The sequence below is a fragment of the Ambystoma mexicanum genome, chromosome 11, assembly GCF_040938575.1.
Source record: "Ambystoma mexicanum isolate Mex_15411 chromosome 11, UKY_AmexF1_1, whole genome shotgun sequence".
Classification (NCBI taxonomy): Eukaryota; Metazoa; Chordata; class Amphibia; order Caudata; family Ambystomatidae; genus Ambystoma; species Ambystoma mexicanum.
In genome coordinates, this window is record NC_090934.1 from 853,446,888 (window position 1) to 853,473,226 (window position 26,339).

Consider the following 26,339-nt stretch of genomic DNA (forward strand, 5'->3'; position numbering starts at 1 on the left):
TTTGTGTTTACCGCGTGGCAGCCATTTGCGCAACATGGTGTTCAAAATGGCCGGCCAAGCCATTTAAGTCTGGCCTTTGTGACTACCTGACAAAGTTGCTGTCTTCCGACCTACCTTGCAGTGGCAGAGTATGATCATGCCTCTTCCTGGGCTCTAGTCAGGAAGCTGACCCTTTGTGTGCCTGTTACTGGGTTAGTCTGGGTGAGGGGCTGCAGACAGATCCAAGCAATACACAAAACCAAATGTTGTGCGAGTCATGGCTGTACATGAGCTGACTGCCACTGATTGGACAGCCGTTTAAAGTTTGAAAGTTCCAGCTCCTTCCATTGGTGGGCTGTGCTCCCCAAGGTCATTTAGTTTATTGGGAGGGAATTCGGAGACACTGCAGCCAAGTATCTGAAGAAGAGCCTGAAGACGGACACCAGCGGTCTGTTGCTGGGACCACCATTGCCCAAGCCAATGACCACAAAATGAAGCTCTGCTCTCCAATTAACAGGGGAGACCACCCACAGTGCATGCCTTCCTTGAACTGGGAAACATAACAAGTTCCAAGTCTTCCAACAGCAAGGTTATTGTCCTGAAGCTCTGAGGAGTCATAGGGGGTCATTACGAGGTTGGAGGTAGCCATGGCTCTATTAGCGCCATGGCTACCCCCTTACCGCATACCGGGTCCGGGTTCCCTAAATGGGGAATTACCAGGCTATATCAACCTTGGAGGACCCGGTATTTCCCCATTCAGGGAACCCATCCCCATTCCCATCCGAGCCCCATAGAGTTCAATGGCGATGGGGACCATGCTATCAACGGGCCCGTTTATAACGGGTCCGTTGTTAGCATGCTGGTCCTTTAGTGGCTCCCACTAAGGGCGCCTGGTAAAACCAGCCGCCCTTAGCGGAACCCGCTAAAGGACCTCGTAATGCAGCAGTAAGGGGTTAACGGCACCGGCACCTTTACCGGCGCCGTTAACCCCCTACCACCAACCTTGTAATGACCCCCATGGTCTTGTATCCGGAGCACAGCATTTGAAGTAGGATGCTTTTTCTGTTGCTGAGATCTTGCACAGCCTGCTGCTGTAATCTATGAAGTGCATCCTCGTCGTGGACCTGGCACTCCATTGTTATGTTGCCCTAGGTCAAGAAGGATAGCCATGGTGGCATGAGTCCTATGGTCCTTCATGCTGCAGACCCTGTGAGAAGTCACTTCAACAGTTCATCTTGCCTGAGGGGTCCTGTGGGTCCTCCAACGCAGAGGTTGCAGATGTCTTCCTCTATGTGCAGCCAAGTCAAGCCTTGTTGTGATTCTATGTGTTAGGCTGCTGACGGAGATGGTAACTGCCAATTCATAAGACACAGCTTTCCAAGCTGATAGCTAAAGAATCCTCTGCACCTACGACCCCATGACCTTTAACTCCAGGGCTGATGTTGAGAGCAGTTGTCCCCAATAGCACTACGATACCTGGGGTCATTGCTCTGGTCAGGATATGAGAGAATGGGTTGCTGATCTGTTTTGAAGTCACTCGATCCCCTTTGGATAACATAATGTAATGTCCTACTGTGCAATTGATAATATTGCATGGCTTTTGGTGGTGGAACCTGAACCTGGCCATCCTGTCTGGGACCCCCTGGATCCATTATCAATAGAGAGTTATGTTCAGACTTCAGACCACTAATGTTGGTTTCCCAGAACCTTACACCAGTAGTGGCTCTGAAACACGTCCTAACATTGAGGCAGGTTGGATCTCACCTGAATCATTCTCTGTCCCATCCAGTGCAGATATCCCTAAAATCAAACTAATGCACAAATGTCCCTATAAACTCCTGAACAAAAACTCTAATTGGGCCCACGGACACAGTGTAATGGTTTATACCTGCTGGATCGCTCCATGGACCTCCTGGTGTTCGTGTCAACACCACCCATCATCTTTCAAGCCTTCTAAAGCATTGACCTACACATGATCTGTTGTTTTTTCCTCCAACTGTTCCGTTTTCTTCCTAATGCCTCTATTTAATATCCTATAAACACAACCATAACATCTAACCAGACAAACCCCAAAACAAGATGCTGCCCCCTTTTCACATCCGAACTTTGTCAGAAAATGTGGGTCACCATTATGCCATCTCCTGGTGTCTTGGATGTTGTCTATGTGGAGCCTTTTGTGCCTGAAATTTCCCCAGAGGTTTTTGAAATATACATGGAAGTTGAGGAGGATTCACCCATTTGGGTAAGTGAGCATCCCTCCGCCATGAGCTCCCACCCATTTGGGCAAGTGAGCATCCCTCTGCGATGAGCTCAGACCTACTCATGCCTATGATTTATGTAAATAGAAAACTAACTCTAAAAAGTCACATAAATTAGGCATGGTGAGGGAAACGAAGAACTTGACGAGCAGTAATATCACAAATGGGGATGTAAAAAATCCAATGTCATGCACTATCTTAAATGACTATTTAAGTACCTTGATAGTCTGCCTGAGAACTAAAATTAATGAGTCCATCCTTCAATCCTTAAGCACGGGTAAAGAGGTTGCTGCCCTGGGACAAGTACAGAGGTGCTTGGCCAATGATGCAAATGCCAGTGATAGAATTAATATTTTGACGCCAGCTGATGACTTGAATGATAAAAAGTTAAAGCTGTTTGGGGACGAATTTCATGCACCCATGGATCAGTTTGAGTTTTTGGGAAAAAGTCTGCAATGCACCCCTGCTCTTCCTTTATACAATTCTGCTATCATGGACCCTGATTTAGTGGAAAACCCTGAAGATGTATTAGAATGGTCCTCACAGAGTGAATAGGAGGGGGCCGAATATGAAGAGATGGTGCAAGGGGAAGTCAGGAGTAAAATACTGGTAGTACTGAGCTCTTCTAGTGCAGTTCCAACATCGCACTCGCCGTTCATGGGAAACCTGTCGCTGCAGAATTAATTCTCGTCCACCTTAAAACTACAATCACTTGTCTTTTTGTTAATCTCGTTGGTTAAGCTAGGCAAAAGTGTCTATAAAGAACTTATTGAACATGCTCAAGTGTTAAATGGCAGCACTAAAGACATACAGGGTAATTCATAGATTTCAGCGCAGAGGCAGCGCACGCAAGCAGCGCAGAGAGGTAGCGTGCGCCAGCATGCGCCAGCCAGCCTTCTGGCGCACCGCGTATTCATGGAATATCAAAGGCATTTTGAACGCTGGCGCAGAGAACATCCTGCAGTGCCAGTTACGCCCCCAAGAACGCCCCTTGCGCAAGGACAAGGCATTGAAATACCCAATGCAGTGCAAAGGGCCGCGCTAACCCTGCAGCAGTCCACAGGGCCGGTACAGTGCATTTGGGGGGTGCGCTGGAAGTTTCACATACGATAGGCCTTGTGCGAGCGGGGTATGTTAATTCTGAGGGATGCGCCGGGAGAATCACACACAATAGGCCTGGTGCGAGCAGGGTATGTGTATTCTGAAGGGTGCGGGGGACCCTTTACACGCGATAGGCCTTGTGCGAGCGGGGTACGTGTATTTAGGGGATGCGCATGAAGTAGCACACGCGATAGGCCCTGTGCGAGCGGGGTACGTGTATTTTGAGTGGTGCGCGGGACCCCTTACACGCGATAGGCCTTGTGCGAGCAGGGTACGTGTATTTCGGGGGTGAGCATGAAGTAGCACAGGCGACAGGCCCTGTGCGAGCGGGGTACGTGTATTCTGAGGGGAGCGCGGGACCTTTTACAGGTGATAGGCCTTGTGCGGGTGGGGTACGTGTATTTCGGGGGTGCGCGTGAAGTAGCACACACGATAGGCCCTGTGCGAGCGGGGTATGTGTATTCTGAGGGGAGCGCGGGACCTTTTACACGTGATAGGCCTTGTGCGAGCGGGGTACGTGTATTCTGAGGGGTGCGCGGGACATATTACATGCGATTTTGCTGTGCGAGCAGGGTACGTATATTCCTGGAGTGCCCCAACACGAATTGGCAGTGTGTGTCCTCCAAGGTGTGTCCTCTCCTCCCTCCCCAGGCCCTGCAGGCAGCCCACAACAAAGGGGAATACCCTGCACCCCTGGCCATGCCCCCCAACCAGCCTACATGTCACCATGCACAAGTGAGAACTGACACATGTCCCCCTGCACTCCCACCTGCCCAGCAGTGGCAGGCACCTGCCAGCTGGCCCCGACTCATGTCCCCCCACCCACTCACCCACCCAGCAGTGACAGGCACATGCCAGCAGGCCCCGACTCATGTCCCCCCATCCACTCACCCACCCAGCAGTGACAGGCACCTGCCAGCAGGCCCCGACTCATGTCCCTCCACCCACTCACCCACCCAGCAGTGACAGGCACCTGCCAGCAGGCCCCGACTCATGTCTCCCCACCCACTCACCCACCCAGCTGTGAAAGGCACCTGCCAGCAGGCCCCGACTCATGTCCCCCCACCCACTCACTCACCCACCCACCCAGCTGTGACAGGCACCTGCCAGCAGGCCCCGACTCATGTCCCCCCACCCACTCTCACACCTGCAGTGACAGGCACCTGCCAACAGGCCCCAACTCATGTCCCCCCACCCACTCACCCACCCAGCAGTGACAGGCACCTGCCAGCAGGCCCCAACTCATGTCCCCCCCACCCACTCACCCACCCAGCAGTGACAGGCACCTGCCAGCAGGCCCCGACTCATGTCCCCCCACCCACTCACCCACCCAGTAGTGACAGGCACCTGCCAGCAGGCCCCCGACTCATATCCCCCCGACACGTCATGACGATCCACAATCATGGGCCTTATGGCCACCCAAATCACACCGCACGCCACCCCAGTCCAAACACACCACCAGGTATTACATCCACCCCACAATGAAATCCCCATCACATGACACATCCCAAATGGAAAGTATGCACATCAACACATTTCCGTCACACCCACACAATGGGTCCATGTGATTGAGAAAAAGCACATTGTGACATGCATGGAACCAAAGAGAGAATACCAGACATTGAAGTAGGAAATAAAAATGTATTGCACACAAAAGCAAGGGAATGAAATGAAACACACAAAAATGGAAATAAATAATGAAAAGCTGCATGTCCAAAATATAAACCAAAAATGCATGATAGCAAATTCCAAATCAATCCAAAAGCACGTGTCCAAAGTGTCAGTCTGGCAAAACAAACTCAAAGTTCAAAAACAAGAAAAAACCATTGATCCATGGAAAAAAATAAATAAGAAGCCAAATCCATTGTCGAACTATTTACAAAGTACAAATCCAGGGTCCATGTGCCCAATCACTGAAATGAAACCTTAAAAAAAAAAACCCTACCTAATGAAGAACTATATACAAAAACTTGGGGCATTGTCCAAGCGCCCCAAAATAAATAGAAACAGAAAGGAAACCTAACATTAACTAACTATATACAATGGCGGCGGGAAAGTCCTACGGCTCACTCTGTGATGTCCGGGGCCATGGCATCATCGAACTCCATGTCGATGTCCCGGAGGCGGGCCTCTGCCCTGGCCCCGAGGTCTCGCAGGGATGCAGTCATGGCCTGTTCCAACTCCCTGCGAGTTGCCTCGAGTCACTCAGCCTGCCTCAATGCCCGGCGTATGGAGAACTCCGCCCTGACCATGGTGAGCCGCGCCTCTTCCGCCCGCCGCCGCCGCTCCTCATCTATCCGCTGGCCCAACCGCTGCCACACGGAAGACACTCCCATTCCAGGGTCCTCCTGCCCTCCGGCCGATGCCTGCCCCTCTGATGTTGATGGCCCGAGCCATCATCGCTCCCACTTGAGCCTGCTGCTGCTGTCCATGTGCCCTGCCCGATGATGCCGGCACATTCTCCATCTGCTGGTCTCCAGTTGGTGGGGTGTCCACCCCTGCTGGACCTCCGACTCCCGACTGTGGCAGGGATGGGAGCTCCACCAAGCTGGCTGTGTTGGTCGGGCCAGGTCCACAGGGGGCCCTGGTGGAATGTGGGCCGGAAGACGGCAGGGAGAACGACTGGCGCATAGTCTCCACAGAGGAGAGGGCCGCCAGAGTGCTCGACACATGTAGGAACCCTCCGACCAGGGCCCCTCCCAACTGTGCCACGTTGCCACGATGCTCTTCGTGATGGCGTGCGTGGTCCCCCCAGGAAGCACGCACGTCATCACGAATGACATGCGTGCGCAAGATGACACCAATCAGGATGGAACCCATACGGTCAGGGGTCTCCTCGTCTGCAGGTAGTGGAGTACCAGATGACGTGGGCCTCCCCCCTACCTGCGGACGGGCATGGGACGGGGCATCCCTGCTGGTGCATGGTGGTGCAGTCACAGGGTTAGGGACAGTGACATGCACAGGCGCCTCTGCGGCGACCTGTGCTGCCTACTGTCCCTGGCCCTGTACTGCACCACTTGCACCAGTGGTACTACCCCCACCAGGCCCAATGTGCGGCTCAGTAGCGGCCTCCTCCTCCTCTGTGTAGACCACCAACCTGGATGGCTCTGCACCGTCTTCTGCCATTGCAAGCCCCTGTGGGGGCTCACCCGGCCCGTCCGCTGCAGCCGTAGTGGCAGATGCGGCACCAGTCCCCTCGCTCCCGGATGATGGCAATTCCTGGGAGGGTGGCTGGGCCTTGCGTTGCCGCCCGGTGGAGGCATCCCCGCCACTTGGTTCCACAGCGCCGTCTCTGCCCTCTTCTTCACTCGACACTGCGTAGAGGGAGACATAGAACACAAGCATCAGGGTACTGTACAATAGTCCCCTAGACAGGAAGCAATGGAACATGAGTGGCACTGTCAAACGTCACTTCCATCCTGTCCCTCCACAACACATGGGTCAATGCAGGCAACACACATGCAGAAACAGGCACGTCACATGCAATCAACATCAGCATCCATGTACAAGGGCCTCTATTGACATAACTGTTGGCTTCAAACTCACATGCATCATGGCTCATACTGATCCCATGCACACACATCACCGGAGGGTCATGCATCAGGGCTCGTATACCACAGACACAGTGGATACAAGGATGACTAGATTGCATAAGTGAATCAACACATCGTCACGGACATGTGTCATGCATCCATGGCGTTTCAAAGTCACACAAACGCTACTCAGACACACAGACATGTACACCATACATGTCCATGACAGCAGCACCCATCTCTCACACCCCATCCATGTCCAAGAACAGAGACAGGCATGCTTTCATGTGTACATTCCGCATGCTGCTCCCCATGTTGCATTGGAAGACATCCACCATCCATGTGGTTCACGCATGACTGTTCTCACATGCAGCACCATGATGTCCCTGCACACACACATCCATACATGGCCTATGTCACACATACAGGCAATTAGCTGACTACCAGCACACTGCAACATGCCCCGTTTCACACAGCAATGCATGGCCACTTCCCGCTCAACTCCAGACGGGTCTGCCTCTGAAGGATCTGGACATGGAGCGCTGGGTTTATGAGTTCCAGGACCCTCATCTGGATGTTGGTTAGGCTGACCCGGCACCCCTCTGCCTTCAAGAGGCACCGGGCCTTGTTGAGGGTCCTGGACCTGAAGTCCTCCCAGCGCTTCCGGACGTGTTTGATGTCGCGGGTTGCCACCCCCTCCGCGTTGATGGCAACCACTACGTCCTCCCAGATCCTCTTCCGTCCTTCCTTGTTGGCGCGCGATGGTGTGAAGAGGGCATCATAATGCCCCAGAACTTGCTCCACCAGGGTACCAACTTCCTTATCGGTGAAGCTGGTAGCCCTCTGCCTCTCTGGCTGGGGGTCGCCAGTGGTCTCGGATGGTGTTTGCCCCGACATAGCGACCCCCGAGGCAGGTGTGGGTGGGCAACTGGGTCCTGGGGCTGGGCTGTGGAGCGATGGCATCCCAGTCGGGAGTCTTCTGTTCCAGCAGGGGTGGACACAGCAACTGGACCCCTGCAGATGGCTGACGTGCAGGCTCCAAATAGCAGGGTTCGTGGGCAGCAGGCAGGCAGCAGCAGATGGCAGGTGGGAGCGTGCTCAGGGATCTGGGGGGCAGGAAAATGGCCTTTTGGGCAGGAGCGTGGTCTTCCGTGTGTTGTCACGTGGCCAGCTTGAGTTATTTGGCACGTGAAAAAACTGCACATCAGCATGTAATTCGAGGAAAGGCCCTTAGTGTGTAAGTGTGTCTGTGACGTAACGCGCACGGGCGTTTCCCTCAACACGGGTGCATAGTGAATCAGCACGTGAAAAAACAACACGTCAGCGTGTAATTCGAGGAAAGGTCCTTAGCGCGTAAGCGCGTCTGTGACGTGACGCGCAAGGGCGTTGCCCTCAACACGGGTGCATGTTGATTATACACCTGCAATAACTGCACGTCCGTGTGTCTCTGCGTGCAATTGGAGCAAAGGGCCTTAGCGCGTACGCGCGTAAGTGACGTTGCACGTGTGGGCTGGCTCAAAAGGCACACGTATGACGCCATTTTGTTGTACGTGCTTTTTGTGGAGAGCGAGTGGGTGATTCTTGTACTTCTTGTCGGTTCACACGCGACTACTTCACAACGGTTCCAGTTCATACTCCCTGTTTACTCAGACAGCATTCAATTCTTCTTTTGGTGGGGGTGTTGCCAACGCGCACACGTGCATCTTTTTCGCATTCTCTTCACCCAGGCAGACGGTGAGTCGCGCACGTATTTTCCAACTGTGGTTGCCCCCGTGTGTCGCGTACCCCTTCAGAGGTCATTGTAGGCTGCGTGCATCACGCGTACACTTATTTTTGTGTTTCTGGGTGCCACAGCGTAGTGGAGGTTCATTTTTCCACGCGCGTGGTGTACCAGGGGTTGCATGCACGTTTAATATTGTTTTCGGGTGCCTGTGCGTTGTGTGACCCGTCATCTTCCCCCAGGTGTCACAGACAGCCTTGCTAGAACACTAGGGTATGAATTCAATCTAGTATCCTACCCCTTTCACCCCAATTGCCCAGGACAATTGTTTACTGCAACTCCCATACGCACAACAACATCAGTGCCATGGTTGGTAGGGGACGTGGCCAGGATGTGCAGGGTGGCCTAAGAGGCCATTGTGTGGAGGACCAATCAGGGACACCTATGCCCCCCCCCAATGGTTGGGGGAAATGTAGCTGACACCATCCCAGCTCAGCCCTTGTTAAACTGGCCCATATTGTCAACTGAACCGGCACAGGATGACTCCCAGGCTGACTTCCGTGTCACCAAGTCTAAGCCACGTGTGGCGGTGAAAGTTGCTGTCACCAGGCCACGTGGATCTGGGGCAGCAATGTCATCTGCTGCCCCAAGTAGCCAGGGTGAGGAGGCTGCAGGGGCAGCTGCAGCTCAATCCACCCCAGCTCCGAGTCTCCTAGCCGGGACAGTGTTGGTCCAAGTCCATCACACCGAGGTTGGTCCTGCCAACATCACCCTGCAGCCAATGCCTGCAGTGAGACCTTTGGTCATTGTGCCTTTGGAAACTTCCAGTGCCGAGTCCACCTGCGCTTCTGCCCCTACCAACCAGAGTGGCGTAAGCCACTCAGGGTCCGCACCACCTTCCAAGAAGAAGAAGGGTGCTCTTGCAGTACAGGCTGGGACCCCAGACACGGCTACACACTCCGGCACGTCAAGGAAGCCTAGTTTCAATGACGCCGAACTAGATGCACTTGTGGCCTATGTGTTTGCACATAGCCGCGAAATGGTGGCGACTGCAGGGTGCAAGACTACGCCTGCTCAACGTAGGGCCCACTGGCAGACCATCACGGACCGCATTAGTTCCCTTGGATTTGTGAAGCGCACAGCTGATGATTGCTCTAAGCGGTGGAATGACCTGAAACACAGAGCAAAGAACAAGCTGGCTTCCAATCATGCCTCTACTCTGGTGACTGGCGGTGGGTCTCCACCAGAGGATGACCAACTCACTGAACATGAGTCTGTCGCTTGAGGCTTCATCACAGAGGATCAGATCCGAGGCGTGGGAGACCTACCAGATCTTGAAGCATTGTCCGGTGAGTGCCCATGCATGCGTGTGCAATCCATGTGTATGTTGCTTGGGTGATGTGTTCTGATTGAGTGCCAGGTGAGGATGTGTAGTCATGACTGGTATGGGTCACCCATGTGGTCCCTCCAAACCATTCCCCGGCCTTGGGTTTGGGTATGACATTATCCCTTCTGACCTCAGTTGCCAATTTGCACCAGATTACTGCTGTTGCCCTTCAACCGTCATCTTGCAACAACATTGTTCAAAATGTTTTCCTGTTCATTCAGCCTGATTGTTTTAATCCTTGCCATTTTTACCACACATTTTTTTGCCGTACTGCCACAAATATAACATACTTCTGTCATAGATTACACCCCACAATGGCCCACGTTTATTACCTTGTTATGGGAATGATTTAACCATTCAGGCTGATTGAGTAATATGCACCTACACATGGCCTGAACACAATCATTTTTGGGCCCTGTTTGAATGTTGAACATGACTGTTGTCTTCTGTCATGTTGAAGTGACCAACCATTGATGTATCCATCTGCCTGCCATCACTGCATCAGTGAACACTGGATTTGTTGCAGCGTGTGGCACATGCGTGTTTTATCACACTATTTTGCATGTTTTATCTCATGATGTCCATCTCACATGGATGGGTGACAGTACTTATTTCCTACCATATGGCTGTACTTGTCAAATGTACCATGGCTATGCTGCGTGCCATCTGTGTTCTGGCATGTGTAATGTATGTGTATTGGACATGCCACTCACAGGCTAATGTGTGATGTCAGTGCTATCCAGAATGCAGCACATGTGTCGCTTTTCCATCTTGGACTCCTCATTATCTGCTTTTTGCCTCCCCTTCCAACTCATTGAAAGTGCATGCATGCCAGGGTTATTGTCATGTGGGACATGTGTCATTTATGTACTGGATCTCTGCCTCGTCAGGCCTATGCGCGTATGCCATGGTGCTCATGCCTGTTTCCATTTGTTATCTTTCATGTTTTTGCAGGTGATGAGGCACTTGATGCTGTTGAGGAGGAGGAGATGGTGCAAACCCAGGAGGAATCACAGCCACAACCGGGCACCAGTAGAGGACGTGGGGTGGTGGTGGGTGAAAACCCATTTCTCCTACAGACCATGCTGTCCACAGGTGTCTCTGGGAACACCTCCGGAGACCTCTATGAATCAGGTGCTGAATCGGACATTGAGACATATGTGCCGTTGCAGTTGAGTGTTTCTGGCAGGGATGCTGTTCTGTCCAACCCACCTGCACCAGGGGTAGACCCCTCTATGGGGATTTTAGTGTTGGAAAGTCTGCCTGTGGCAGTTACAGATGCAGGGTCACAATCCACAATATTTGCTCCTGTTCCTGGGCCAGCAGATCAAAGGAGGAATGCAGTCCTGCAGCCTCAGGCAGTGCCAGCACAGCAAGGTGCACATCACCTTGCCCCGAACAGGTGTGGTGCCCGCCAACGCGGTGGCCGTCCGCCACCAGGCATTACTGTGTGGGAGAACTCCATCTACACTATAGCAGCACAACAGGGAGCATCGTGTGAAATGATGGCTCAGGCAATGGATAGGGTGGCCACTTCCATTCTCCCCCCTGAAAGGCAGATGGAGCTCCAGCAGCAGGCAACTGCAATGCTCACCTGACTCCCACGGAGGCGCTGGCCTGGTTCGCGCTGCTGTGACCTCTTCCAAGGTGATGCGCAGGGTTCGGAAGACGGACTGGACCGGGCCCCAAAATCTGGCTTGTCTGGCTCGCAGAAGTATCCTTCTGTAAGCGAAAATAGGGGATTAACTGTCTGCGGGGTAATGCAATCGGCCTCCCACTTTCCCCTCTCACCCTCCTCGAAACCCTTCTGTGATTCCTCGTAGCGTCTCACCTTAGGGTCTGGAAGGACGAGCTCTCCATCCTGCTTCTGATGCAGGGGCGCTTTGGTATCCAGTTACTTCACTGTGTTTTCGGATTGGTGAGAACCAAACTTGCTTGGCTTCCAGGTAAGTTTTTCTGATAAGAGGTTCCCCTTGTGTCCATGCATTAATGTACTAATGCTAGTGTCTTTTTCCCCATAGGGGCCGGGTTACGGAATGCCGGGGAACAGGCACCGGCCCGAGATGAGAGGTGAAATCCTTGTAGAAATCAGGTAAGTCTTTAATGAGCGTTTTTTGGTAATGTCTTTTCATTCGCTCATTAACGCTGATGTCTCTTTTTCCCCTTAGGTGCCGGGGTCCGGAAATGCCAGGATGCGGCGCGGACCCAAAATGGAGAGGGAATGAATCAACAGCTAAGTCTTAACATGGAGATTTAGCTTTCCTTATTCCCTTCTCTCTCTCACCTTTTGTTCTGGTCTTTTTCTCCCTAGGCGCTGGGGCGTGACTGCAAATCCGGATGATCGCTGCTGAACATGGAGGCGCCCTGTAAAGGTGAGTGGTATGCGGCGCTGCAGCTATCGACGCGATGAGCTTTTAAATAAAAGTCTTCCTTTTCAGGATTGTCGGCGAGATGTCTCCGGGATGCGGTTTTAGCAGGTAAGGACTTTTCCTTCTTCTGTTCTCTTCTTCTCTTCCTTTGCAGGTGATCCAGGATGCTGGCAGGCGTGGCAGAAGTCAGGATGCAGGAGCAGACACAGTGAGCGTCCAGCTGCTAGATGCAGAACAACGCGAAGCACGTGTGGCTGTTCGGGTGGGGTTTAAATAGCCTTGGAAGAAGTTCCAGGTATGTATCCTTCCTCCAATCAGGTATGTATCCTTCCCCGACCACGCCCAGATGGTAAATTAGTCCCACAGGTAAAGTAGTTCCTTTCAGGCCTCAAGGAGGCCGGGATCCTGCAGCATGGTCTGCATCAGGTAAGTACACCCAAGCACTCCCATAATGAGCCTGGCGCCTATGGCGCCAGGACTGATGTCTTTTATGAGCCTGGCGCCATAGGCGCCAGGACACTGTCCAAAGGACCCCTATATGGGGTTGCTGGGTCCTTCCTTGGGGACTGGATGTCCGCTTTCGGGGACGCAGGGCTTGAACCGGCTCCCCGGGAGCGGGCATCATGACAGCAACAGACTCCATTTGCCACTCACACAGGGAGGTCATTTTGGCGTCCGACGGGCTGGACTGGAGACTCTGCGCACAGCGATATCTGCAGAGTCTAAGGCCCACAGGGAAACCCTCAGGTTAGAACACAGGTCCTTCATAGATACTCTGGGTGAACTTGAGGTGTCCCGGAGTACAAGGGCAGAACAGCAGCTGGAGCAGCTGACACGTACACTGTCAGCTGAACTCCAGGCAACCCTTCAGGAGATCCGGGCATCATGCGAGGCCATGCAGGCAGAAATGCATGCTACCCGTGAGGTGCTGCATGGGGTTCTCCGTACCATTATTCTCCAGAACCAAACCTTCCAGACCCGCATGCTTGCTGCCATGGAGGACCATACCAGGGCTTTGCGTGGTCTGCCTCCCATGTCACGGCCACCTCCTGATGTAGCAGCAGAGGGTGATGACACCAATGACAGTTCTCCCATTGTAGCGTAGCCGTGCAGGCCATGAGCCCATCAAGGGTCTTTTTTTCTCTCAACATCCACGCATGTGGGTGTTGGGGTGCACCCTGTACCTCGTCCCTCCTGGGTGCCCTCCCTCCCCCGGACCGCACATGGCCATTTTATTACAGTGTGTTGCTTTGTGTGGCTCCCGTGGGCATCCACTGTGCATTCTAGCTGGGCACATGCAGCCTTGTCCTGTCTTTGGGTTAGATGTTTGGGTTCCTGACACACACACCCCTCCTACTTCCACTTTCCATGGGCTTGCAAAGGGAGTGACCAAGTGACAGTAACTTACACAGTGACATTGGGCTCCCATGAGTTGTGTGGCCAGTCTGTAGTCAAAACTGTGTGTACATCCCTAGTGGGGATTGTTGTTTGATTCTCCACTGCATGGTGGATTGATATTTGCTTGGCATCCATGTCTTTATCCCTATGTACATGTAGCTTCTTCATGTCTTAACAAGCCATCTCCTTTGCAGATGCAGTTAATGTTTATGCAGTACACTGACACATTTGCCTGACAGCAACACTCTGCAGTTGGAAGGGGTCGATATGCTGCCTTAGTCAGGTTGTGACACTTGCACTACTTTAATTTTTTATTGTCATATATTGCCACTGTTTCATCGTGTACTGATGTTTTGTGTTGCTGGTAAGTATTAGTTCATGTGTGCTGTTTCTTATTGATTACTGAGAGCATATTGTCTGTGGCCTGTTTCCATTAGGGACAGTGCACTTTGTGACACTTGTGTCATGTGTTGTTCATTCATTCATTTGGTTGCTTTCACATTGCATGCCATGCCATGGTGTGTTGGGTAGCTGAGATGGGGAAGGGTTGGGTGACATGGACTATTTTGATGTGGTATTTTGCAAGGGGGTAGTCGTTCATGCTGCATGAATGTGTGTCTTTTTGTGACACAGCATTGGGTGTTTTTAAGTAGCTAGGGATGCACACAATGTAACACTTCCAGGTGAAAAATATCAGGCTGGTATGGTTGTGACAGTTGACTGTCGCTGTTGTCATCATCACTGATGTCAGCTGGTATGTGCCAGGGCTTTGCGCACTCCGCAAGGGTGGGATTTTAGGTGAAGTAATTTGCCACAAGCTGTGTACGGGCTGCCTCACCACGTGCCCTTTCACCTCCCATGCGCAGCGGGCATGCATGTGGGGGCACCACCATGTCCACCGGCACGTCCCGCCGAGTTGCAACGTTGTGCAGGACACATGTTGCCAATATGATCCTGCACACTACTGAAGGCGCATATAGCAGCTGCCCACCAGAGCGGTCAAGGGAGCGAAAGCATGACTTGAGCACTCCGAATGTGCGCGCTCCACTATGCCCCGGGTTGCAATATGGGCTGTGTTCTATCTTACCTCGGGTGGTTTGGTGGGGTTCCGAATTGGCGTCATCATGTAGGTGCTCAGAGGGTAGGCAATGTCCCCTGTGGAGGTGATAATGGCTATCATTAATGGGGTTTTCACATTACTCAGTGTCTGAAATGCATGCATGTGCAGAAGCATTTATACTCACCAATCAGCCATGTGTCGCCATGCCGCCCAGCTTCCAGGTCCCGGTTTAGGGGTGACATTCTGAATATGAAACTATCATGGCTTGACCCTGGATAGTTGGCATATACTGAAGTGATTATTCCCTTGGCATCACATACTACCTACATGTTGATTGAATGCCAGTGCTTGCGGTTTCGATAGATGTGCTCAGTGGCCCTGGGAGGAAGTAGAGCCACATGGGTGCAATCAATGGCACCTAGCACTTTGGGGAAGTGTGCCACCCCGTAAAAGTCCTGGACCACGACCTGCCTTTCTGCAGGTGTTCTGGGCATGTATATGTGCCTGCGGGGCGTGCAGTCATGATGGCCAACACCTGCTGTAGGCAGCGTGACTGCATGGCCTGTGACACACCCCCCACTATGGCACTTGTCCGCTGAAATGAACCAATAGCCAAGAAGTGCAGTACATTGAGCACCTTTTCCAAGGGGGTCAGTGCTTGCGAGCACAGGGTGGGTGATGTGAGGTCATCCTCCCACTCCCTCACCAGGTCTAGGATTATGTGTGGTGGAAACCTGTACCTCCCATATACCTGGTCATCAGGCATCCCAAAAAGGCTGGTCCTGGGTAAAAAAATGTGGGGCCTGGCTATCCTCCTCCTCCTGCGGTGTCTCACGACCACTGCTGCGAGGAACGGTATATTCATCGTAGCGTCTGAGCTTGCTTGTTGTTTGCGCGCACTTTTATGCTGCGCTGGGCCGCTTACGCCTGCTTCCTGCTGGCATACGTGTTTCCGGATTAGCGTTTCTTTTTTGGCGCACGCCTTTTCCCTGTTCGATTCCATGAATACGTGTTGTTAGCGCGCGTGTGGGCGTTGCGAGCATTTACCTCCTGTACTTCCTCCGTAACACCCACATTTTCACGCGTTGTTGCCCATTCCGCGTGTTCCGCCCTGTGTTCCGCCCACTTTTCTTGTGTGTGCTGCGCTATGTGCGCTTTCCCTGTGCGCATAGCGCACGCTTTTTAGTGATGTGTGCACCTGTGTGCGCCACCCACGATTTTAGCGCACATGCCAGGATTTACACGCGCACCGAATTCCATGAATCGATGTGCGCGGCTTTGACACGCGTGCGCTGCGATTTTCACGCTTGCGCTCCCCTTTTCGGCGCACATTTATTCCATGAATCGGCCCCTTTGGCATTAAACCAGTACTGAACAAATAAGGATTGAGGGGGTTCAACTGCTAAAGGACAGAACTTCGGTAGAGGAAAATCCGATAAAATCATCAGAGCCTTCAAAGCAACATTCGGAATTGCCTGACACAGTCAATCCAAAACAAGGTTAGGACAGGGAGTTTACAGTAGACTAAGCACTGTGCCAGATTTAAAAAACAAGGAAGTATAACACATTTAGGTTGGTAAAGAGCAAACAGAACAACCTCAGGAAAAAAAAGTAAAGAAGGACTCCGAAAAATCATCAAAGTCCCAAAAAATCGATGACCAATAACCTGATCGACTCTAGCTCAAATAATACAACCTTGGAAGCCTCTTCGGAGGGGCGATTTACTTTAGTACGATGAATTGGCAGAAAAAAATGTAAAATTGATTAATTTATTAATAAAAATCAGATGGAAAGCAATGCATTTTTGGCACAAAACACTTACAGAAATTAGTGCGGAGGACATGGGTCCTTTACAATGGGGTGCCAGAATGTGGCTTGACGACCAGAAATCAGGGACAAGGACTGGACAGAATGACATCGGAACGGGATGGTGAAGAAAGTGCTGAATTAAGGATGGAGGGGTGATGGAAAAGTGCTGTAGGGTTGTCCATGAAGGGTAGAGAGAGAGGAAAACAGGGTGATGCAGTAGCAGAGATGGCTAGGAAGCCAGTTCTTTAGAAAGAAGGAGATCTTTGAGGTTGGATTTAAACAATGACCGAGTTGGAGTAGTACGCAGAGAGAGAGAGGAAGAGCATTCCGGAGTAGGGGAACAAGGGGAGAGGGGCAACGAGAGGGAGTACAGGGGGCTTGAGTGGTGGCAAGGAGGCGAGCTGAGGATCTTAACGAGTGAGGAGGAGAGTAGGGAGTGAGATGAGCAGATAGGTAGAGTGGGTTGAGTACATGGATAGTTTTGAAGATGATGAAAAGTTTATACTTAGCCCTTTGTTTCATAGATAACCTGCCAATATGGTGACGAGAAGAGGAGGTGGAGGTAAAGCAAGAAAGGTTGAAAAGTATGCGGAATGCGAAGTTGAGGACGTTGTTCAGAAGTGAACACACACGGTTGGGAAGGCCATAGAGGAGACTGACACAGTAGTCAGATCTAGAAAGGAGGTAATTAGTTGTTTAGCAGTATTGAAAGGAAAAAGATGACAGATTTTTATGATATTAAGGATGTTGAGTTTGGCTAAAGTGGCACATTTCGAGATGAAGAGCAAGAAGTTGTGTGATGGGTCGAAGATGACACCAATTTTATGAACAGAAGTAGAGTGAAGAAGGTAGTCAGGAGAGAAGAGAAGAAGAAGAGGTGAGGAAGAGATAGGCTGTTTGGTTGGGAAGTAGAGAACTTCAGTCTTAATGTAGTCGAGCATGTGCGAGTGAGACGCCATCCACAATTTGATGGAGGAGAGACAGTTTGACATTTTTGACAACAGAGAAGGAGTGAAAGGACAAGACGATCTGAGTGTTGTCAGCAGAGAGATGATAGGAGAAGCTGTAAGGGAAGATCAGGCTGCAAAGAGCTGAAGTGTAGAGAGTGAAGAGAAGTGGAAAAAGGACAGAACCATGCAGACCTCCAACAGTAAGGGGGGTGAGTGGGGAGGTAAGGCTGTTCCAGGACACCTGAATTTGTTTGGAGGCAAGGTATGAAATAAAGCATTGAGGGCCTTATATTTGATGTCAAGGAGAGAAAATATAGAGAATAGACAGAATTGTCAACAGTATCGAAGGCAACAGAAAGGTAGAGAAGAATAAGAATAGATTAAAGGTTTGCATGCCGAGAGGAAGAGATTAAGTTGCTGACATTGAGGAGAGCTGTCTTGGTAGAATGCAAAGGTTGGGAGCCAGATTGAAGAGGGTCCCGGAGGTTGTGAGTATTAAGGGACTCAGTGAATCGATTGAATACTACTTGCTTAGTATTTTGGGATAGTGTTGTAGAGAGAGACAGGGCAAAGGTTGGCAGGACAGTAAGGATATATACCAGGGATGACAGTAGCTGAATAGAAAGAAGGAGTCCCTCTCAGTAGCACTGATCGATACAGAACATACAATTAATATGGAATTGTTCCACCAATAGTCACACAATAACAAACAGAGGGAAGGAGGCACACGTATGAATGTTTCGGCCTCAGCTACAGTGGACTTGACAAGAAGGATGGATATTAGAGGTTTTTATACTGCTTCACTGCGATTAAAAGGGGGAAAGCAAAGCAGTCTGTCCCAAACTTGCATAATGACTTCTCGCTTCTAGAAGGCGTTAACCTCCTATTCAAGGAACATGAAGTGGGAAGACCCTCTCCCTTTAAGTCAGGGCATTGAGTAGCAGGTGTGTCTTTCAAATGACAGACCTCTTTGGTCAGGACAAGGGAGGCGGGTAAAACATATACATTAACGTCATGTGGCAGACACCATTCGGGCCGTCTTTGCAGGATAATAAAGAAAGAGACATAGTTAAGGCCATACAAATACAAAGTCTCTTTTGTCCAGCAAATCAATGCATTCTGAATTGAAGGGCTGTCCTGAATTTATTACACATGATTTTGCCTCTCCGCATGATTGAGTCAGACAACATTAAGAGTGTTGTTCAACATTGAGACAGATTCTTGTGCATCGACATTAGTACTCTTCCATTTGGATTTGGTTACTACTACCATGCTGTCATATCAGCAGGACTTTCTAAAAATGGCATATGAAATTACCAAAGTGTATACTCCTATGAGCGCTGGCTCAGCCTTGCTTGATTTTGATTTTTGATTTTTTGTATTTATAACACGCCCGCGACGGGCTGAACCGTATAGGGGCGCAGTTGGAATTTTTGAATCAAATGAAGATACAGAATCACTCATGATTATTTTTTTAATGTGTCCCTTTGTGTTGTCGAAAGTTAGGTTACCGGAACAAAAACGTTTTCAGCTCTTTCCTAAACTGAACAATTGTCTGACATTCCCTAATCTTTTGCGGAATATTGTTCTATATTTTAGGTCCACAGACTGCAAATCTCCTATCCCCTCTGGTGACAAATGTCGACTGGGGCTATTCAGCAGTAACTGATTACTTGACCTGAGATTCTTTACTGGACTATAGGGTAGAATTTTGTTACTTAAATACTCTGCGGCCAATCCTTTTAAGTATTAAAAATCATACAGGCGGATACGGCCGCCAGGGGGTGCACAGATGATCTCCTACTCCGTGTGAGCTCCAGTCCTAAGGTCCAGAAAGTGGCATGAGCCCCTGCTTCCTGACCCCCCCCCCAAACTGTGAAAAGTGACCTCAAGGTGTCTAAAGGTCCCCCCCCCCCCATCTAGGGAAAATCCCGGAAGAAATCGGATGAAGGAAACCTCCAAACCGCGGTGAGACAGAGGCGGCCTCTGTGTGGAGCCTACATAGGGCCCAGGCCAGAGCCAACCACGCGAAGCAGTGCGCCTCTGCGGCCTGACCTCAACACGGAACACCTCAGTGAATGAGGTGGGAGACCCATCACCAGCGAATGCCCGCCAGCACTACCAGACAGAGTGGAGCTGCTCTCTAACGTAGAGGAGGCACAATGGAGCCGCAATAACAGGTGCCACTTCAGCGCCCCAGAGGCCCATTCTGGGCATAGACGAGGAGGTCCTTGGAGCCTGGACCCCTCCGCACTCTGTGAATGGACACTGGGGATCCACAGGTCTTCCCGCACCGAAGCGGACCCCCTTCCAGCACAAACCCGCAGCGCCACTGAGAGCATGACCTACGTGGCCCACATAACCATCTGTCCCTGAGAGGAGGCAGACTCCTGCGAGGACACGCCAGACGCCTTGCTATGAACCCAGGCGGTGGCCCCGATTCGGAGGGGAATAAATACGCACTCAGTGAGTGGATGCAGCCCATCCCCACCCAATTGTGAACGGCACGTAGGGTCGGGACACTGACCCAGTTTATACACGGACCCGCGGTGGTTCAATAGGCAGTGCCGCTTGGGGGCAATCACGCACACACCCGTAAGGGAACACGGACATAAATGGGACATTGCCTCACAATATTTAAAGCCACACGCCCACCTCCCCCACTGGAGTACATAATGCTGCAGAGGCCTACAGGGAGGCTCAGCAGGAAGGAAGAACAGGTGCTCACCTACACACTAAAGTTCCCTGTTTCTAACACCACATGCAGAATAGCGGCTCGCCTACATCTCTGCAACGACTCTGATCACACGAGACAACCGAGAGCAGGCAGCTAGAGGAAAACACCAAAGTGAGGAGTAAGCCAGTAGACGCTCTGAATCCAGATAACGGAACCCACCCGGGGAAAAGAAGGGAAAATAGACACCCCAAGAGGCGCATCCTCACTCACCCAGCGCCCACCATTCCCCTGGCCCCAGCAAAAGAAGTGCACAGGGATCTCTGCCTTGTCACCAGCAGACAAAATAAATCACTGGGGCATCACTTCCGACCACACATTGCATGCAAGCACACCACCCCGGCGGCCCCCCAGTTACCAGACCGCACACTGCATCAGAACTGTGTAATCTGAAATTCCCTAAGACTATACAGTGATTTCCCTTACCTAACACGTGCAAAGAAGGCAACCCCAACATGCTGGAATCCACCACTGCCCTCCTTGAATTGACAATAAATTGGGATCTTGGCAAATCAACACACCCACTCTCGACTCATCTGACTGCCGCAACAAACTGAACAGCCAACAGTCAGTGTCTCTAATTTCTGGAATCAGTCTGAAGACACCCGCACATATTGCTCTGCGAGAGTACCGAGAGAATTAACGAACCCCACCTAAACGGAGAACAATGGAGTAACGGGCATCGCTGTGGCCCTGCGCACCATCTTTGACTACCACTCCCAAAAATACCCGGTTACTCAGAGTCCATGACCACCAAAGAAAAGCTTGCACCATATAAATTCTCACCTCAACGTGCTCAATCCCCCGCCCCCAAAACTGGAATGGCGAACTCTGGACCCCAGGCGGCTGCCACAAAATCTGACATGGCGGACTTGCTCTCCGAAATGAAGAGCATGCGAGCCGATATAAGTGGGAAGATCGATAAAATAACACACAGGATCGACAAAATGGAGGAGAGGCTCGAGGAGGTAGAACATAATCAGACCTCTCTATCTATGCTGGAAGCACAGATGGATACCAGACTCGCAGACATTGAAATGAGAGAGGAGGAATTCAGGCTGAAAGTTGATGACCTCGAAAATCGCAAACGGCGCAACAACATTTGTGTCTGTGGTGTCCCAGAGAAAGAAGTAGAAACAGAAACAGACCTGAAGAGAACCTTACACACAATCTTGAAACTTCTGTTTGTTGACGACTCTCTAGATGAGCCCAAACTCAATCGCATCCATCGTGCGGAAGAGGCAGCGGGAGGTCCCAGGACGATATGGGCCCGATTTCATAACTACGCCGATAAGGCCCGCGTCTTGGAAAAAGCGAGAAATACTAACCAGATCACCATAGACACGGCCAGTGTCTCCATTTATCAGGACCTCTCCTCCCTCACCCTAGCTATGAGAAGGAAATGCCTCCCACTGACTAAATTCCTGAAGGAAAAAGCTGTCAGATACCGTTGGGGTTACCCCTTCTCGCTAACCTTCGAATGGGAAGGCTCTACAATCAAACTGAAATCAGAGAAGGACATCAACGGCTGCATCACTGACCTGCTTGGAGAACAGGAGGTTTCATCAGCTCCCGAAGGCGCTCGCAACAGAGACAGAGAGTGGAAGATCAAGGGCCCGAGGCGACAAAAAATCCCAGGATCCTGCAAATTCAGACGAATGAACGCTTCGTCGGACATGGAACATTGAACGCTCCACAAGACACAAAACTAACCGATATAGCCCCGAAACACACGGGCACTATGTGATCCAACCTGAAAACACGGAGCTCCCAGGTGAATTCTGAAAAAACGAACGAGGCCTGAAGCCGGCAATTAGCCTGTACAGTAAGAATATTTTGGGATAGCACAAGTTATGAACCGGGGAAAGGGGGCAAGGGGGGGTTAGAAGGGGCTCATACATTTTTTTTTTTACAATTTTTATTGATTTTTTACAAACCACAAAAAAGAAACACACCCGACAGTGCAAGCTCCAAGCTTCTCATCATGTACATTTACATATATTGCCACTGCCTTTTACTAACCTTCCCCCCTTAACTCGAGCCTACTCTACTGTCCTTTCCGTTGTCATTCCTCAGGGGGCACTCGTGCTTCTGTGCCCCCTGAGGTTTCGTATTCGCTTGGACTGGCCTGGGTGGACCCACTAGTTGTCTCCAGGTTACCAGAGATCCCGCTTCATCTTCCTCCCCCCTAGTGGCCGCTTCGTACCATACTACCGTTTCTGCTTCAGCCCATTTTAGGAGGTCATGCCACCACACCTCTATCCTGGGTCTATGACACGCCTTCCAACCCATAGCTATTCTGCGTTTGGCCAGAATATAGGCCAAGTCTTTAAGTTTTCTCACGTGTTTCAAGTTGCGTGGTCTAGAGAATCCCCCTACCATACATGCCCACACAGATCCCACCTCTAGCTTGATTCCTTTCTTGGTTAAGCGAAGGTTAACTTCACCCCAGAATTTTCCAACATCCGGGCATGCCCAGAACATATGTATCATCCCTGCGTTCTCTTCCCCACATTTAGGGCATGTTTGTGTCTCTGTGCTCTTGAATCGGGCTATCCTTTGTTAGGGAGAATTCTCTGTATAGGCTAATTTCCCAAACCTAATGAGTCCCCCAGCAGCTTTGCTGGATTTTTGGGGTTTATTTTTTTCCCCTGCTAAGAGTGAGACTCTTTTTCTCCCATTCCTAGGCATGATTTGAGAATGTCCTTTGACTTTGTAATGTGTTTTATGGGCTATGTGGTCTTTTACTCCATAGGGCTTCATGTTTTTTTGGTAAGTGTGTTACACAGCACCCTCAGTGCAGTAACACAGGGGTGTCATAGTGGCCCCCAAACATAGACTCCATGCCCTGGGATTGACTACAGTCTCCCAGGGCATGTAAACTCACCATTGACTTTACTAGTCTTAAATTATGAACAGAACCAGTACAAACCACCATATTGTGGAAGTACTGGTAGGGGTAATTCGATTGCCCCTGGGTCTGTTTTTCAAGGGGGCACTGTCCAGCCCCCCCTTGTCGAGTTTCTGACTGGTGGCAGTGGTTACCACGTGAAATATTCCACCGGAATATTTCCTATGGGATTTTCCCATTCATTTTAAACACACCACTTTTTTGGTGCAATGTTAAAGATACCACTGAGTTATTTATTTAATATTTATTCCCCGATTGGGTCTTTTTGCCAGGACTCGGTTTTAAAATGGCGTTTGTGTTCACCTCTGTAACTCCAACCCAAGTCGAGCCCTTTGTTCCACTTTTGGCGGGCTTCTGCACAGAAGCCTCCAAAAGTGGTGCCACTCTGTCTGGGTCTACAGGATGTGTGGGAGGGGGGAATAGGTACCCTGGACTGAGTTGCCTCGGCAACTCAAGTTGCATTCTTGTGTGATTGGCCCAGTGGTGAGCCGCCCGGCTCACCACTTAGCATGTTTGAGTGACAGCTAGGACTGATGAATGGGGATTTTCTGCATAAAAGCAGGGCTTTGGGGACAGGAACTTCAGAAGTCACCACAGGACCTAAAGAATCTGAAGAGGGAGAAGCTGAGCCAACCTGCAACGACGACACCACCAGTGGAGCCCTGCTGAACCGACTCACCACTTTCCAACGACAGAGAAGATCTTCTTCCAGGAGAGTCTTCTTCCTTTGAGCTGGTGGGGTTAACCAGTTCGCCCTTCTTTCGCCTTCCTGGATCGTCTCATGGTCGAATCGCCCGTGCCAAGCAACCCAGTGGCCGGATAACCACGCTTCACCACTACCACAAATAAAAGGGTAGCACCTTTTAACCAGGAAACTCCGCGGCTGTTTTCTTCCCTGGCAGTGCAACGATCTCCAGCTTTCCTCCACTTCGAGATCTTCTCTTCCCCTGGACGAAGCACCGACTTGCACCCGCTGCCAGGAACAACTGCCCCCGCTGGAGCTTTCTCACTATTTCTGGTACTGTGTCCCGCCTGGTCTCCCTTGCAAAAGACTGTCCAAGGTGTCCCGTAAATCCTTGACTCTCTATCCTGGGGTGACCTCGGACCTGTTAACTAACTTTTCTGAACTGATCTAACTCCTTTTTGAACTATCTGCAAAGACTTTTAAAGTGTACTTCAACTGTGTGATCTTAGGCACATTCCGCCTTGCTCTCTCCAAGAGTGGGCCTGGCCTATGAACTTTTTGCTCTACACTAGACCCTGCCTTTCTTGACTTGCTGTGGTTCTTTAAAAGTGTAGGTATTGTGTGTTTTCCTATTTCTGCCTTTTCTCTCCCTTTTTAAATAATTATTGGAGTGCCATCTTGGTTAAGCGCTCACCTCTGTGTTGATAATAAGTGGTGTTCTTTTCCTAAGACTTGTCGAATAATTAATCAGGGAGGTGTATATATTTCTAGTGACTGTGTTTGAACTTGCTTGACATATTAGTGCCAGTATATTTTTACAAGTGTGTTTTTAAATAAATAATTATATACTTTTATACCAAAGCTCTGGTCAGTGTTTGCTTGTGCTACTGTATTTTTGTACCTAATGTGTATACTCTATATACTGCCTAACTCTTCTTGAGATAAGTCTGACTGCTCAGCCACAGCTACCAGATAAATCTGGGTGGTGCAGAGTGCTACCAATTGGGTTTACTGCTAACACCTGTAGTCTTAAACTTTTTGCAGTGGTCCCTAAGGGAACTGCACAAGTTTCTGCCTAACATCCTTTGAGGGGTCATGTACACCCTATGGGTTACATATAGCTGGATCTGTTGTAGTCTTGCGTTCCTGGACACCTTTTTATGGTACCCATGTGCTCTTTCCCATTGCCCGTCTTGCATGGGTTCCCCTGCATCCTCTTCCCACTCCTGTCTCAGCTGGGTCACCTCCTTACCCACCCTGGACATTACTAGTTCATAGATTCGGGATACCTCATGCCCCCCTTCCGAGATGTCATATATTGTTTCTATGCCGTGTCTAGTTGGTTTTCTAGTTCTATTTCGGACCATGTCTCTCTTACCCGCCTCACCAATCTAGTGTAGGTGATATATTGCTCAGGGTGTACTCCAGTTTGTTCGATTAGTGTTTGGAATTCCAGTCCCTTCCCCTCTCGCCACACATCTCCCAGTGTTGCTATACCCACCGGTTCCCAGTGTCTACGAATCGTCTTCCGTAGTTGGTAGAGGGGGCTCATACATCATCAGAATTGTTAAGTTAGTGGACCAACAAGGGAAGGTCCTCACTGGTCGTCCAACGCTAACTGGGTGAGACTAACCCAGCTGGATCGGACGCTACACAGGGGAAAAGGGGGAGGGAGGGGGGGTTGCGGATGGGGTGAAGAAAGGGGGAGGGGGCGTACAGCACAGTGTATCTACTTGAGAGTTGATCTCTACAACCATGAAGCTAAAATGGATTTGACAATGTCCAGAATGGAGGTGCATCAACCAGTAAATAGGTGATGATGGTGGTTTCCAATAACACAAAGGGGGTCCTCACTAGAATCTGCTCCCTCAATGTCAAAGGGCTTAATTCCCCCGCAAAAAGATCCATGGCACTAAGAGAATTCAGGAAGGCATGGATAGTCGTAGTTCTCCTACAAGAGACGAAGTACGCTAGAGGGGAGGAGCGTAAAGAAATACCGACCAGGCAGGGTACTGAATATTGGGGCGCTGGGACGGTGAAGGGGGTGGGAGTGGGAATAATAGTGAAAAAGAGAGCTGAGTTTAAAGCCTCAAAGACCTGGTCAGACGTAGACGGAAGAGTCATGTTGCTCGTGAGAACCACGAGAGGCCTAAAGGTCACCATAGCAACACTCTATGCCCCAAATGTAGGTCAGGCCAAATTCATCCAACACACGATATCCAAAATAATGCTTGAGGCGGAGGGACATGTACTTGTTGGAGGAGACTTCAATTTACGGGCCTACACTAAGCGAGACAGGCAATCAGTAGCCCCTAACCCCAGGGAACCGGCGGCTGCTGGTAGGACAGAGGTAATCAAAATGCTACAGACTTACGGACTACGAGACGTCTGGCGCACCCAAAACCCAGACACTAGGGGCTACACTTTCTATTCCGCACCACATGG

The 26,339-nt window shown here is 50.6% G+C and overlaps 1 protein-coding gene across 1 annotated transcript in view; it reads right to left on the reverse strand.

The window, feature by feature from the left end:
• LOC138505049 (uncharacterized) overlaps positions 1-26,339 on the reverse strand; it is a 271,079-nt gene that overhangs the window by 18,697 nt on the left and 226,043 nt on the right. The gene's annotated exons all lie outside the window — the stretch shown is intronic.